Below are 13570 nucleotides of genomic sequence, written 5' to 3' on the forward strand. Positions count from 1 at the left end.
CTTGATTAATGTGTGGCCTTCAGCCGAGTTCTATGCGAAATATTTAAGCTAAGTCTTTCAGCTTATTTATATTGACGATAATTTTTTTTTTATAAAGAATTGAAACCTCCAGGAGAACTCCTGTACGTTAATTCCTTGCTTAGGCCTTGTGCCTTGGATTTTCGATGTGGACTTCAGCCGATCTAAATTAAATCAATGGAGTTCTTTCGTTAAAACCTTAATAGCTTTTGATTATTCTTGCTTGTGTGATTGTGTGTTTTAAGAAATAAAGTTTATATGTTGAGTGCAACTGACAGTAACTTATTTTGGCCCATTTCCACAAACATGACCTCATCCGCTCTGTCCTGCTAGCACAGAGATTTCAGTAACAAAGGCAGGTAGCGATACTCAAGCTTATTTTACATTTGTTTGAACAAACCTAGGCAACGGCCTTGCCGCAGTGGCTACACCGGTTCCCGTGAGATCACCGAAGTTAAGCGCTGTCGGGCGTGGCCGGCGCTTGGATGGGTCACCATCCTGCCGCCATGTGCTGTTGCCATTTTTCGGGGTGCACTCAGCCTCGTGATGCCAATTGAGGAGCTACTCGACCGATTAGTAGCGGCTTCGGTCAAAGAATACCGTCCTAACGGTCGGGAGTGCGGTGTGCTGACCACACGCCCCTCCTTATCCGCATCCTCCTCGGAGGATGACACGGCGGCCGGACGGTCCCGGAAGGGCCACTTGTGGCCTAAAGACGGAGCTTTTTTTTTTTTTTTTTTTTTTGAACAAACCTGTTATATTTCTGCAGTTCAGTCCCTGTACATTTGTTATAACGTACTTGTCTTACAAAAGTATTTTTGCAAATTCTTCGTAGGACACTATGGTTCGAGTCTTATTTTGACGTTGGCTTACCTATGATTTGAGCTTATTTCTCTTACGAAGGTGACAGTTTAAAGTCTTCAGACCGTTAAAGGGAATCCAATAAAGGTTTTTTGGTGCAGCGGACGACTGACTTTTTATTTTTGTTGAGATACCCTGCCACTGCTGAGCTACAGTTACGAATAGAGTTATATGCAATTTACTACAACTCATGGCTTGCCCTGAGTTTTTGTCCTCTGATAACCGACTGCTTTAGACGCTCTCCTCCCTGGTGCAGATTTCTTCAGATAGTACGTTTCTGGTTTCCAGTATAATCTGATGGCCTTGGTATAAGCTTTTTATGAAATCCACAATACGAAAAATACTGACAATTAATCATGTATCCCATAGGAAGAGTCTGTTGACCTTGACAAAGGCGTTTTGGTAATCAATGAACGATCGTTGAGAATTGAGAACAAATTGTTGTCTATTTTCAATCAGTATATATTAAGCAAAATATTTGGCCTGGACATGATCGATCTTTACTTTGGCCAACTTGTTAATCCTGAAACGAAGTGTCAGACATTAATCATTCAATAATTATTTTCCATATACTTTCTACGAGATGTTAAACATATTTTCATCACCTATTTAAAATACAAATATCTCAAGAGCTTTTCTCCAAACATTAATTTTTGCAGCCCTTCCACAGGTGAAACAGGTTTAGTTTAAAGGGTTACTACGATATTTTAGTAATTCTCAAGTTACTACTTCAACACCACGTTAACTTCGATGTATTATTGCCATAACCACGTTTCCTTTTTCCGTAATTGTTATACTATCAACACTAATGATTCTGGTTCTGTTTACTCCTGTATGGTATCATCAGACCCCAACTTCTTCTAACAATCAACCCAGCTGATCATTGGTATGGTATCTGACTACTTCTTTTTCGTCTTGCATAACAGGGTTGGTTATTTTCTCTGCCCTTTTTGATCGCCCACGTACGTCATCGTCTGTTAGGCAGTGTCCTATGTAAGCGTCAGAAGTGATCAACAGCGAGCGACGTCTCGATAGCGACAGTCTGGCACAGTTCGCAAAACATAGCAACTCGGACGATAAGTTCTGGTGTCATGCGTGCGAGCAACCATGTCGTTATGTAGATTGGCAGCAGCTTTTCGTGAAATATTTTTATTTTTCCTCAATTAATTAATTACGTTTTGCTTAATTACCCTGATTACTGTGAAGCAGTTAAATATTTTCATACAAAACTAGACCTCACGCTGGTCACTTTGGTACGCCGTTTCTTGTTTCCCTCTCTCTGTTTGGCAACGAAAATTCGGACAAAGTCTCATGGTGTAATTTATAGGGAGTCTTGATTGCGCTCTGCTCACGCGTTTACAATAGTATATCGACTGTTAATCATGCGATAAAATAATCCTTTCTGCATGTTGTCGTTTCCAAATAACGTTGTTTCGATATTCTGAACCGTCTATGAGATACGACGATTTTTTCGACCACTTGATTCCCAAATCGCAGGAATTGATTCGGTCGTGCCGCGAGAGACCCGTCCACGAATATAACAACCAATATCTTAAGAATGAAGAGAGATATCATTCCGGTCTCAACACTAAACACAATTTAAATGTATTCGTTGCATTTCATACGCAATAATGTATGGCCTTCAATGAACTACAGCACAGGGAAAATCTACGCAATGTGATTTTACCTCTAAAAATTCTTAAAAATTTCGTGCAACCATGTACTCAGTTCCGTGCAGTATAGTAACTATGACAAATAACGAAAATAAATTCACACCTTTATCGAGCAAAGATATCAAGCTATGAGATGCGGGAGAGTCAAATTTTTTCATCTAATAGTTTTCTCAAAATCGGAAGATAAGTATTTCATAGCTGCCGTCGCGTCCGCCCCTTTACTTTGCCGAGAAGATACGTGGCAGTCGTTCTTACTGTCGCGTGTACTGCAGCGACAAGATTCAAACACGTTTAAATTCTAATATCACTAGATGCATCAAAGGGCAGGCAGCGTCACGGGCGTCGCCCACGTAGGACATTTCCGTAACCACACATGCGATGGTGTTTCAGCGTCTGAAGAGTTCGCGCGCAGTCGGTCGTTTCTGTGGCTTACGTAGGACGCGGCCTTAGATTAATAATTCTGTACCATGTAACCACATGTGCATTTAGATTCTTTGCAGAATGCTGATTTTATTTATACATTCTTTAAGCGTCGTTTTTTTCTGATGTAGTTATTAAAAGCTGACTGTTGATATTCTATTAATGTGTATCCACGATCCAAATTTATAATCTTCTTTCGCGATTCAATGAGGCTTTCTTGTAAAGAACGTCATCACCTACTTCTGTCACAGGATTTTGGTATGTTAGAGCATCAAAGTGCAATGTTTTAAACTTTCAGAATTGTATATGGATATTCAGATGCTCTTTCCTGAAACACATAATGTTCTCTGTCTTCCAGCAATAATCAAACTTTAAACATCGCAGGTCTTATTTTTAAAGTACACTCCTGGAAATGGAAAAAAAGAACACATTGACACCAGTGTGTCAGACCCACCATACTTGCTCCGGACACTGCGAGAGGGCTGTACAAGCAATGATCACACGCACGGCACAGCGGACACACCAGGAACCGCGGTGTTGGCCGTCGAATGGCGCTAGCTGCGCAGCATTTGTGCACCGCCGCCGTCAGTGTCAGCAGTTTGCCGTCGCATACGGAGCTCCATCGCAGTCTTTAACACTGGTAGCATGCCGCGACAGCGTGGACGTGAACCGTATGTGCAGTTGACGGACTTTGAGCGAGGGCGTATAGTGGGCATGCGGGAGGCCGGGTGGACGTACCGCCGAATTGCTCAACGCGAGGGGCGTGAGGTCTCCACAGTACATCGATGTTGTCGCCAGTGGTCGGCGGAAGGGGCACGTGCCCGTCGACCTGGTACCGGACCGCAGCGACGCACGGATGCACGCCAAGACCGTAGGATCCTACGCAGTGCCGTAGGGGACCGCACCGCCACTTCCCAGCAAATTAGGGACACTGTTGCTCCTGGGGTATCGGCGAGGACCATTCGCAACCGTCTCCATGAAGCTGGGCTACGGTCCCGCACACCGTTAGGCCGTCTTCCGCTCACGCCCCAACATCGTGCAGCCCGTCTCCAGTGGTGTCGCGACAGGCGTGAATGGAGGGACGAATGGAGACGTGTCGTCTTCAGCGATGAGAGTCGCTTCTGCCTTGGTGCCAATGATGGTCGTATGCGTGTTTGGCGCCGTGCAGGTGAGCGCCACAATCAGGACTGCATAAAACCGAGGCACACAGGGCCAACACCCGGCATCATGGTGTGGGGAGCGATCTCCTACACTGGCCGTACACCACTGGTGATCGTCGAGGGGACACTGAATAGTGCACGGTACATCCAAACCGTCATCGAACCCATCGTTCTACCATTCCTAGACCGGCAAGGGAACTTGCTGTTCCAACAGGACAATGCACGTCCGCATGTATCCCGTGCCACCCAACGTGCTCTAGAAGGTGTACGTCAACTACCCTGGCCAGCAAGATCTCCGGATCTGTCCCCCATTGAGCATGTTTGGGACTGGATGAAGCGTCGTCTCACGCGGTCTGCACGTCCAGCACGAACGCTGGTCCAACTGAGGCGCCAGGTGGAAATGGCATGGCAAGCCGTTCTACAGGACTACATCCAGCATCTCTACGATCGTCTCCATGGGAGAATAGCAGCCTGCATTGCTGCGAAAGGTGGATATACGCTGTACTAGTGCCGACATTGTGCATGCTCTGTTGCCTGTGTCTATGTGCCTGTGGTTCTGTCAGTGTGATCATGTGATGTATCTGACCCCAGGAATGTGTCAATCAAGTTTCCCCTTCCTGGGACAATGAATTCACGGTGTTCTTACTTCAATTTCCAGGAGTGTATTATTGTAAACATTTCCCATCTTTCTCCAACTTCTATTGTTTAACACACAATGGAATGGTCGTTGTTAATGTCACGACACGTAAATACACTTTTCACACTTTTGAAATAAATGTCTGTTAACTGTTTTATAGCATACCACTCAGTTTCTCCTTCTTGCTGAAATATGAACTTTTTTATGTCTTCCTTTTAGAAATAGGCATTCGGAATCTTAAATTCATCTGAATTTCATATTACCTTATCTTCTACCGTTCAGCTTAATGTGACTTTCTCCAAAATATTCTATTATATTTCCAGTTGGCAGGTGTTCAGCACTGACATTGTAATCTCCCGCTATTGTCAAATTAATTTTTTTGCTTAATATGTCCAGTTGAAATTGTAGTTGTTCGTAGACTACTCCAGAGACTTGTCGGTTTTCTTGGGCTTCACGGTAATCACAGTGAATGCCGAACATTTACCACGCCGGACATTTGCCATGCCGGACAGTTGCCACACTTGCCTCTTCGCCAGGTAGCTTGAGTAACGATCCCTCAGGTAAGGGACGCCCTTCCTCGTACTTCTTCTGTCCGCTTTCTAACTGCCGTATCCACATCTTTCTCCATACAATCAGTACGTAAGGGGCCTCCTTCTTCGACATCTTCGCGAAATACAGAGCTTCTTTTCCGAGATCGAAATATTTGTAGCTTTTGGGAAACGAAAGCAATGCCGACGATTATGTGAGTATGTAATTACTTCTGCCAAGTATAAATATAGGTCACTCTGTCTGTACGGTAGCTTCCTTTCACGCTTACTGATTGCGATAGAAACAGTCCATCGCCATGGGAGTAACAAGGAAGGAACGATGTAACGAGAATGCGAATGTACGCTAGTCATTTCTTTTTGATCTCTGCAGTTGTGCCTACTTTAATTACTACAACTGCATACCCAAAAGGCAATAAGGAAAGAATAAATGGGTATGTGAATGTTCGGAAAAAAGATCGACATATTGCAAATTAATTTACTTTCTAAAACATTAGTTAATAAAGTGTAGCGAGACAACATTCAAAACATAAATGAAAACACGTTCACTACATAGAGTTAAGAACATCTATGATTGACCTGTCATCTAAAGTGGACGTACAATTTTAAAATGTTAGAAATAAGGAAATTAAGTAATACAGAATGCTACGCTTGTAACGCACGTTGTTGTTCTACATTGTTTAGCTCTGGTATTTACAGGGTCACAGAGAAAGCATCCTAGGTGTTGGAGGGAAAAGCCCTAATTGTAATTATCTGCACTACAACAGAAACAAGAAGGACAACTTAAGGTAAAATAATGTAATTTGTGTTCAAACTCACAATCGACATTGAAACAGATAGTTCCTGTGACTTAGTATGGGCAGAGGTTATATTCGACAACCAGAATAAATTAATAACTGTCTCCTTTTACCTACCCCCTTTCTCAGATGAAACAATTGCTGAACAGTTCAAAGAAAACTTGGGACTCATCACAAGTAGGTACCCTACTCATATAAATATAGTTGGCAATGACTTCAATCTACCTTTCGTATGTTGACAAAAAGACATTTTCATACCCCATTGTAAATAGAAAACAACTTCCGTAATTGTTCTAAATGCTTTTTTTAAAATTATTTTTAACAATTAGTTGACGAGGCCATTGAAATTGTAAATGGTTACGAAAACACACTTGACCTCTTAGCCACAAATAATCCTGAGCATCACGAAGGATACAGGGACTAGTGGACACGCAGTCGTAGCGAGGCTCACTTCCGCAACAAAGAAATTCACCAAAATTAAATGCGAAATATATCTATTTACAGAAGAAGCTAAAAATTCGGTTGAGGTCTTTCTAAGAGACAGTCTCCAATCCTTCCAAACTATGTAAATGAAGACCATATGTCGCTTAAGTTCAAAGAAATAGTATCAACAGCACTCGAGATATTCATACCAAATAAATTAATAATAGACATAACTGATCCCCCATGGTACACAAAACACGACGGAAAGCTGCTGCAGGAGCACCGCAAAAGGCACGTATAATTTAGACGAACGCCAAATCTCCAAGATTGGTGAAGTTTAACTGAGGCTAGAAATTTGGTGCGGATTTCAATGTGAGATTCATTTAATAATTTCCACAACGAAACTCGCTCTAGAAATGTGGTGGAAAATCGAAAGAGATTCTGGTCCTATGTTAAGTAAACCAGCGGAAAGGCTCAGTAGGTACCTTTACTGCGCGACAGCGACGGTAATCTTACTGATGACAGTGCCACTAAAATGGAGTTACTAAATGCATTTTCCGAAATTCCTTCACCAAAGAAGACGAAGTAAATATTCCAGAATTCGAAATTAGAACAGCTGCAAACATAACTTAGAAGTAGATATCCCTAGTGTTGCAAAGCAACTCAAATTACACTATCAAATAACTAATGTTGCAGAAGTGCCTGAACTGACAGTGACAGAGGAAATGATCAAATATCTTTTCAAAAAGTCTCTAGTGTATAAGAAAAGTAGGTCTAATATATTTGTTCCTGATGTTCTTTAGTTGTTGTTGTCGTGGTCTTCAGTCCTGAGACTGGTTTGATGCAGCTCTCCATGCTACTCTATCCTCTGCAAGCTTCTCCATCTCCCAGTACTTACTGCAACCTACATCCTTCTCAATCTGCTTAGTGTATTCATCTCTTGGTCTCCCTCTACGATATTTACCCTCCACACTGCCCTCCAATGCTAAATTTGTGATCCCCTGATGCCTCAGTACATGTCCTACCAACCGGTTCCTTCTTGTCAAGTTGTGCCACAAACTCCTCTTCTCAACAATTAATTTTCAGTAGTAAGCTCCTTGCCTAGTTTCATTTGCTTTTACTGGCCTGTTTAAAGATATTCAACAATTTAGTAGGGAATTATAATTTTAAAGGACTATATCTAATTGTACTTATGTAGATGTACATCTACTATAAATGTTTGCAGTTAAACTTAAATAAGAAATATTTGAGGTGCAAGAATTGTCAACCTTAGGATCAGATCAGTTTTGGGATGTCAATTTTAGGTGCAATTCAAAGGTTCAGTTCCCATTTTCTTTTACAAAATCGTATACTATCTGTTTAACAAACCATGATACTTTAGGTGATAGTTACGACTCTGAAGCTTCAGCAAATAATTTTAGAACTCACAATTATTTAATAGTATGGCCATAATATTGGAAGGTAGAAAAAGTTATCTTAACGTGACAACAATAGGGATACTTTTGTGAGGCTTGAAACACTAATTTTTACATTAAAGGATGATTCCCATCACACTTTTCACAGGCTTTGGACCGTCAAAATGATAAATGACCATATACCATTTTGGCGTGTGTAAAATCAGCCTAAACACACTGAATTAATGTACACTCCATTTACACTTACAACTTACTATTAGCGCCGATAATGCTGCTTCAATGTTTTAATAATTTTAACTCAGTAATCCGTGAGGACTCATTGGTCTTCATAAATTTTAATACATAATTTTTAACGTATTTTAGTCCAGTTCCTGAATATGGCCAATGGCTTTCAAGCAAGGCCTAATGTTGCCACTCTCTTCATAATTCCTTACGATTCTCTCCAACCTGTCGTCCAGCTTCAAGTACTTCATCTTCCTCTCCTTACCTTCAAGATTCATTTCCAGTTTCATGTACATGCAGTGTGTGGGTTCTGCTTTCTTTTTCAAGCACTTTACCAAATAGTTGATTCAAGGGTGAGGGTTTCCAATTATACTATCTATTTTGTTGTGCCGCCCTTCAACAGCATTCTTCGTTCGGTGCCTTTTTCCGAAACAGTCCCACATTTACAGGGTGTTACAAAAAGGTACGGCCAAACTTTCAGGAAACATTCCGCACACACAAAGAAAGAAAATATGTTATGTGGACATGTGTCCGGAAACGCTTACTTCCCATGTTAGAGCTCATTTTATTACTTCTCTTCAAATCACATTAATCATGGAATAGAAACACACAGCAACGGAACGTACCAGCGTGACTTCAAACACTTTGTTACAGGAAATGTTCAAAACGTCCTCCTTTAGTGAGGATACATGCATCCACTCTCCGTCGGATGGAATCCCTGATGCGCTGATGCAGCCCTGGAGAATGGCGTATTGTATCACAGCCGTCCACAATACGAGCACGAAGAGTCTCTACATTTGGTACCGGGGTTGCGTAGACAAGAGCTTTCAAATACCCCCATAAATGAAAGTCAAGAGGGTTGAGGTCAGGAAAGCGTGGAGGCCATGGAATTGGTCCGCCTCTACCAATCCATCGGTCACCGAATCTGTTGTTGAGAAGCGTACGAACATTTCGACTGAAATGTGCAGGAGCTCCATCGTGCATGAACCACATGTTGTGTCGTACTTGTAAAGGCACATGTTCTAGCAGCACAGGTAAAGTATCCCGTATGAAATCACGATAACGTGCCCCATTGAGCGTAGGTGGAAGAACATGGGGCCCAATCAAGAAATCACCAACAATGCCTGCCCAAACGTTCACAGAAAATCTGTGTTGATGACGAGATTGCAAAATTGCCTGCTGATTCTCGTCAGACCACACATGTTGATTGTGAAAATTTACAATTTGATCACGTTGGAATGAAGCCTCATCCGTAAAGAAAACATTTGCACTGAAATGAGGATTGACACATTGTTGGATGAACCATTCGCAGAAGTGTACCCGTGGAGGCTAATCAGCTGCTGATAGTGCCTGCACACGCTGTACATGGTACGGAAACAACTGGTTCTCCCGTGGCACTCTCCATACAGTGACGTGGTCAACGTTACCTTGTACAGCAGCAACTTCTCTGACGCTGAAATTAGGGTTATCGTCAAGTGCACGAAGAATTGCCTCGTCCATTGCAGGTGTCCTCGTCGTTCTAGGTCTTCCCCGTGCTCCCTAAGACGCCGATCAATTGCTTCGCACGTCTTCCTGTCGGGACACCTTCGTTCTGGAAATCTGTCTCGATACAAACGAACCGCGCCACGGCTATTGCCCCGTGCTAATCCATACATCAAATGGACATCTGCCAACTCCGCATTTGTAAACATTGCACTGACTGCAAAACTACGTTCGTGATGAACACAAACCTGTTGATGCTACGTACTGATGTGCTTGAGGCTAGTACTGTAGAGCCATGAGTCGCATGTCAACACAAGCACCGAAGTCAACATTACCTTCCTTCAATTGGGCCGACTGGCGCTGAATCGAGGAAGTACAGTACATACTGACGAAACTAAAATGAGCTCTAACATGGAAATTAAGCGTTTCCGGACACACGTCCTCATAACATCTTTTCCTTATTTGTGTGTGAGGAATGTTTCCTGAAAGTTTGGCCGTACCTTTTTGTAACACCCTGTATATTGCGATATCCTCATTCTCTATCCAGTTATCCACAAAGTACTCAAAAAATTGAGAGAATGTTCCGTTATCAGGAGCTTCTGCATGAATCTCAATCCATCCATTGCTTACGTACTCCGGTTTTACAAATGCCAGCGCCACACACATGCTGACGTGAGGTCTTAAATCCTCGTTCTGACAGTACTCCTCAGTTAGACGGAGAACTCGAATTCTTCTCCATAAACTCTTCTTCATATGGAAATAGAATCCATTTATTTCCATTGTGGGAAAAACTTGAGGAATGGCCGATATCGCAGCTGCCTCAAAGTGGAGGTTTACTTGTTTAGGACACCACTCAGGGACTGCCTGTTTTATCAGAAGAAACAGACGAACATATGTGTCTTTCTTCTTATTAGGGAGCAGTGCAAATACAGTAGGAAGAATGTTTGTTTCTTTAATCGGGCCTCCTAAACGTACGTGTACGGTGTAGATTTGTGCAAACTGCTTGCTGCAGCTCTTAAATGTTCCATACATAAAAAAATGGGAACATGTTTTTAATCTTTCTTTTCCTTTGCTTCCACTAAAAATCATTATTCTCTCCTCTAATCTATCTCCTTCCAGAAGAAAACTACTGCCATCTTCCATTTTTATCTTCATGAAGATCAATTTCATAAGAGTTCTTAGGCTCTTGTTGATTCCCCCGCCCTTCACTCAATCAACGACGCATGATTCTCTTCATAGATTCGGAATTAAGCATCACTGTAACAAAGTCATAAACTTTCTTCTGTAGATTTTCCATTTCATCCGCGTATATCACCGATAACTGTGTAGTTTCTTCTCGAGACCTTCTCTTCGCCCTTTCCACTTGCTTCCTCACTTTCAGAGCTGCATCGTCAGGTGGCCCACAGAGATGTTGTAATATGTTCAACACTTCTCCGTTCCTCGAAAGCAGCTTTCCCTTGCTATGATCCGCTTTTCGGCGTAAGCGCATCCACGTAACAACACCTCCTTTAGAATCCCTCTAAGATACGCGTAACCATTGTAATGAGCAGGAGGCCTGCCCTTGTTTGTTGTAATAACTTCCATACTGATGGTCACATTAGGAACTTCGAAAGCAAACTAGGCGGGTGGGTGGGGAGGAGGAGGAGGAGGAGGAGGAGGAGGGGGAGACAAGGGACCCAGCCCTTCGGAGCAGGTAAAATCGTGGCAAATGTCCGCCGTGGCAAATGTCCGGCGTGGCAACTGTCCGCACACCACCACAGTACGACCTATTCCATCAATCTGAAATTTTACCACTATAATTCTCTTGTAGTTATATGATTTAATTCTGTTCTTGTATTCTGATCCACCAGCATTCCCAAAGCAGAGCGAGGTGTCGTGATCTGTGGCACTTCATTGCATAATGGCAAGTAATCCAGGAAGTATATTTTTCCGTTCAGCTTTTTGTTTCAATTCCGTAGTAAAAGTGATTTTAATTATGTCAATCAGAAATCTACATTGGTCTATTTGTTTGTAGGAGAAGCATCTAATATTTCATGTCGACACAAAGGAAGAGATGTAAACCACTTGCCGTAAACCAGTGCGTGAAAGATGCCAGGAGACCAGACTCAATTACGCTATGATTGGAATTGATTGAGATATCAGATTTTAATTTGGTAAGCATATCAAGTTCGAGAAAGCCATAAAAATCATTCTTGACAATCGTCCTTCCCCTGATAACTTCCGGATCCCACAACATACTGGAGCCAAATACGGTCACAGTACGTACTGTATTCTTCAGTTCCTCCTTTACGTACACATACCTCTAGCGCTATGAGGGCGGTAAACGCAGTGACGTACAACTACAACCCAGACCGCTCTTACGTCTGTTATATAACGCGAACTGTGTCCTGTTGCCTGAAATAACATTGTTCTAACCAATGTTCACTATATGAGAAACATGAAATCCAATTAGCTTTGTCTGCGCAAGACATAAACTGACATGGAGTATGAAATCTGAACCAAGTATACGTGAATGATATAGTAGTAGTATAGGCTTTATTTGTCACCAGATTGCTTTTAAAAGGATATTGGACGTTCAGTGGTACGACAATTTAAGAACAATAACAGTTCAATAATGCTGTGTACAGGCATATACAGTCATAACAGGTGTTGTTTGACAAGAATGGAACAGTTATTGCATTGTTAAAATTAAAGTGCAGTTGCATATAGATGTCCACAGTGGGCTGTGACTATCGGATCACAGCGAAACGCAGTAGATATTCTAATGCGTTAATGTGGAACCGATTTATAATGGAAAAAAATTAGTTCCAATCTATGGCCACCATGGGTAAATCTGACGCTGTGAATGCAAGAAAGACGTACAGAAACGTTTCGTATGTGATAGATTAAGTACGGGATGTGTGCATAAAAGATCAAAGAAGTGCAAAAAGCATAATACTGATCTTATTGTTAGCTGATGCTCACAGTTTGTTCAATATGAGCTCAGGAGATGTCGACAAAATGCTGTACAACATCAGGTTTGCACCTTTTGGCCAAAATCGGTAGTAATCTTTTTTCAGGTAAAATCGGCTCCACATTAACACATAAGCATATCTAACAAGTTTCTCCGCCTCAGTACGGCTTCTTCTCACATTGGATCTCCGTGAGTAGCTGTGCATTAATCAGAATCACCCAGTAATAAGGGTCACCTTATAGTAGTAGCCGTCCCGGAATTTTCGTGAAGTACATGGGGCATTCAAATATGATTGGCACTTTTTTCATAAAAACCGTTTATCGAGAAAACGAATATTGATTATATCAGAGGCCCAACCGCTAATGTCTACGCGCTTTTACATTCGTTCTGGCAACTTCCGTGTCGGCATGGCCAACTATTGTTTGGGCGGTATCCCGGCACCACTGGTGGACAAATGCTTGAAGTTCGCCACTAATTATGAACTCTTTACCCACACGACCTTTTCTTTGCATCGAATATGAATTAGTCGTCAGGAGCCAGATCCGGGGAATATGGAGGATGTGAGAGCACAGCAAACCCTAGGCCACACACGGTGGCAGTGCTCTGGCGTTTACCGCTGAGACAACCGGTTTTATGTTATATCGGTATTTTTTCCACGCCAGTTTCAACAGACTGTGAAAACAGTCACTGGTTTCAGAAATAACTGATTTTTGGTTTTTTGTCCCTATTGTTTCCTGTAATAAACGTGAAATCTAACAAAGATTGATAAATTTTGACTCTCTCCGTTTCGAGGTACATAGAATCAAAATATAAAATTAAACAGACAAAGAAAAGAAAACTGAGTCAGTCTGTCATTCACCAGTTCTCTGGAAAAGAGATCAGTGAGTGAATCCCACAAAAAAAGTTTACTCCTACTGATTCTAATTTTTTGATCACTTCTTAAGAACGTAACTGGATACCTTAC

This window comes from Schistocerca nitens, chromosome 8 (assembly GCF_023898315.1).
Source record: "Schistocerca nitens isolate TAMUIC-IGC-003100 chromosome 8, iqSchNite1.1, whole genome shotgun sequence".
Classification (NCBI taxonomy): domain Eukaryota; kingdom Metazoa; phylum Arthropoda; class Insecta; order Orthoptera; family Acrididae; genus Schistocerca; species Schistocerca nitens.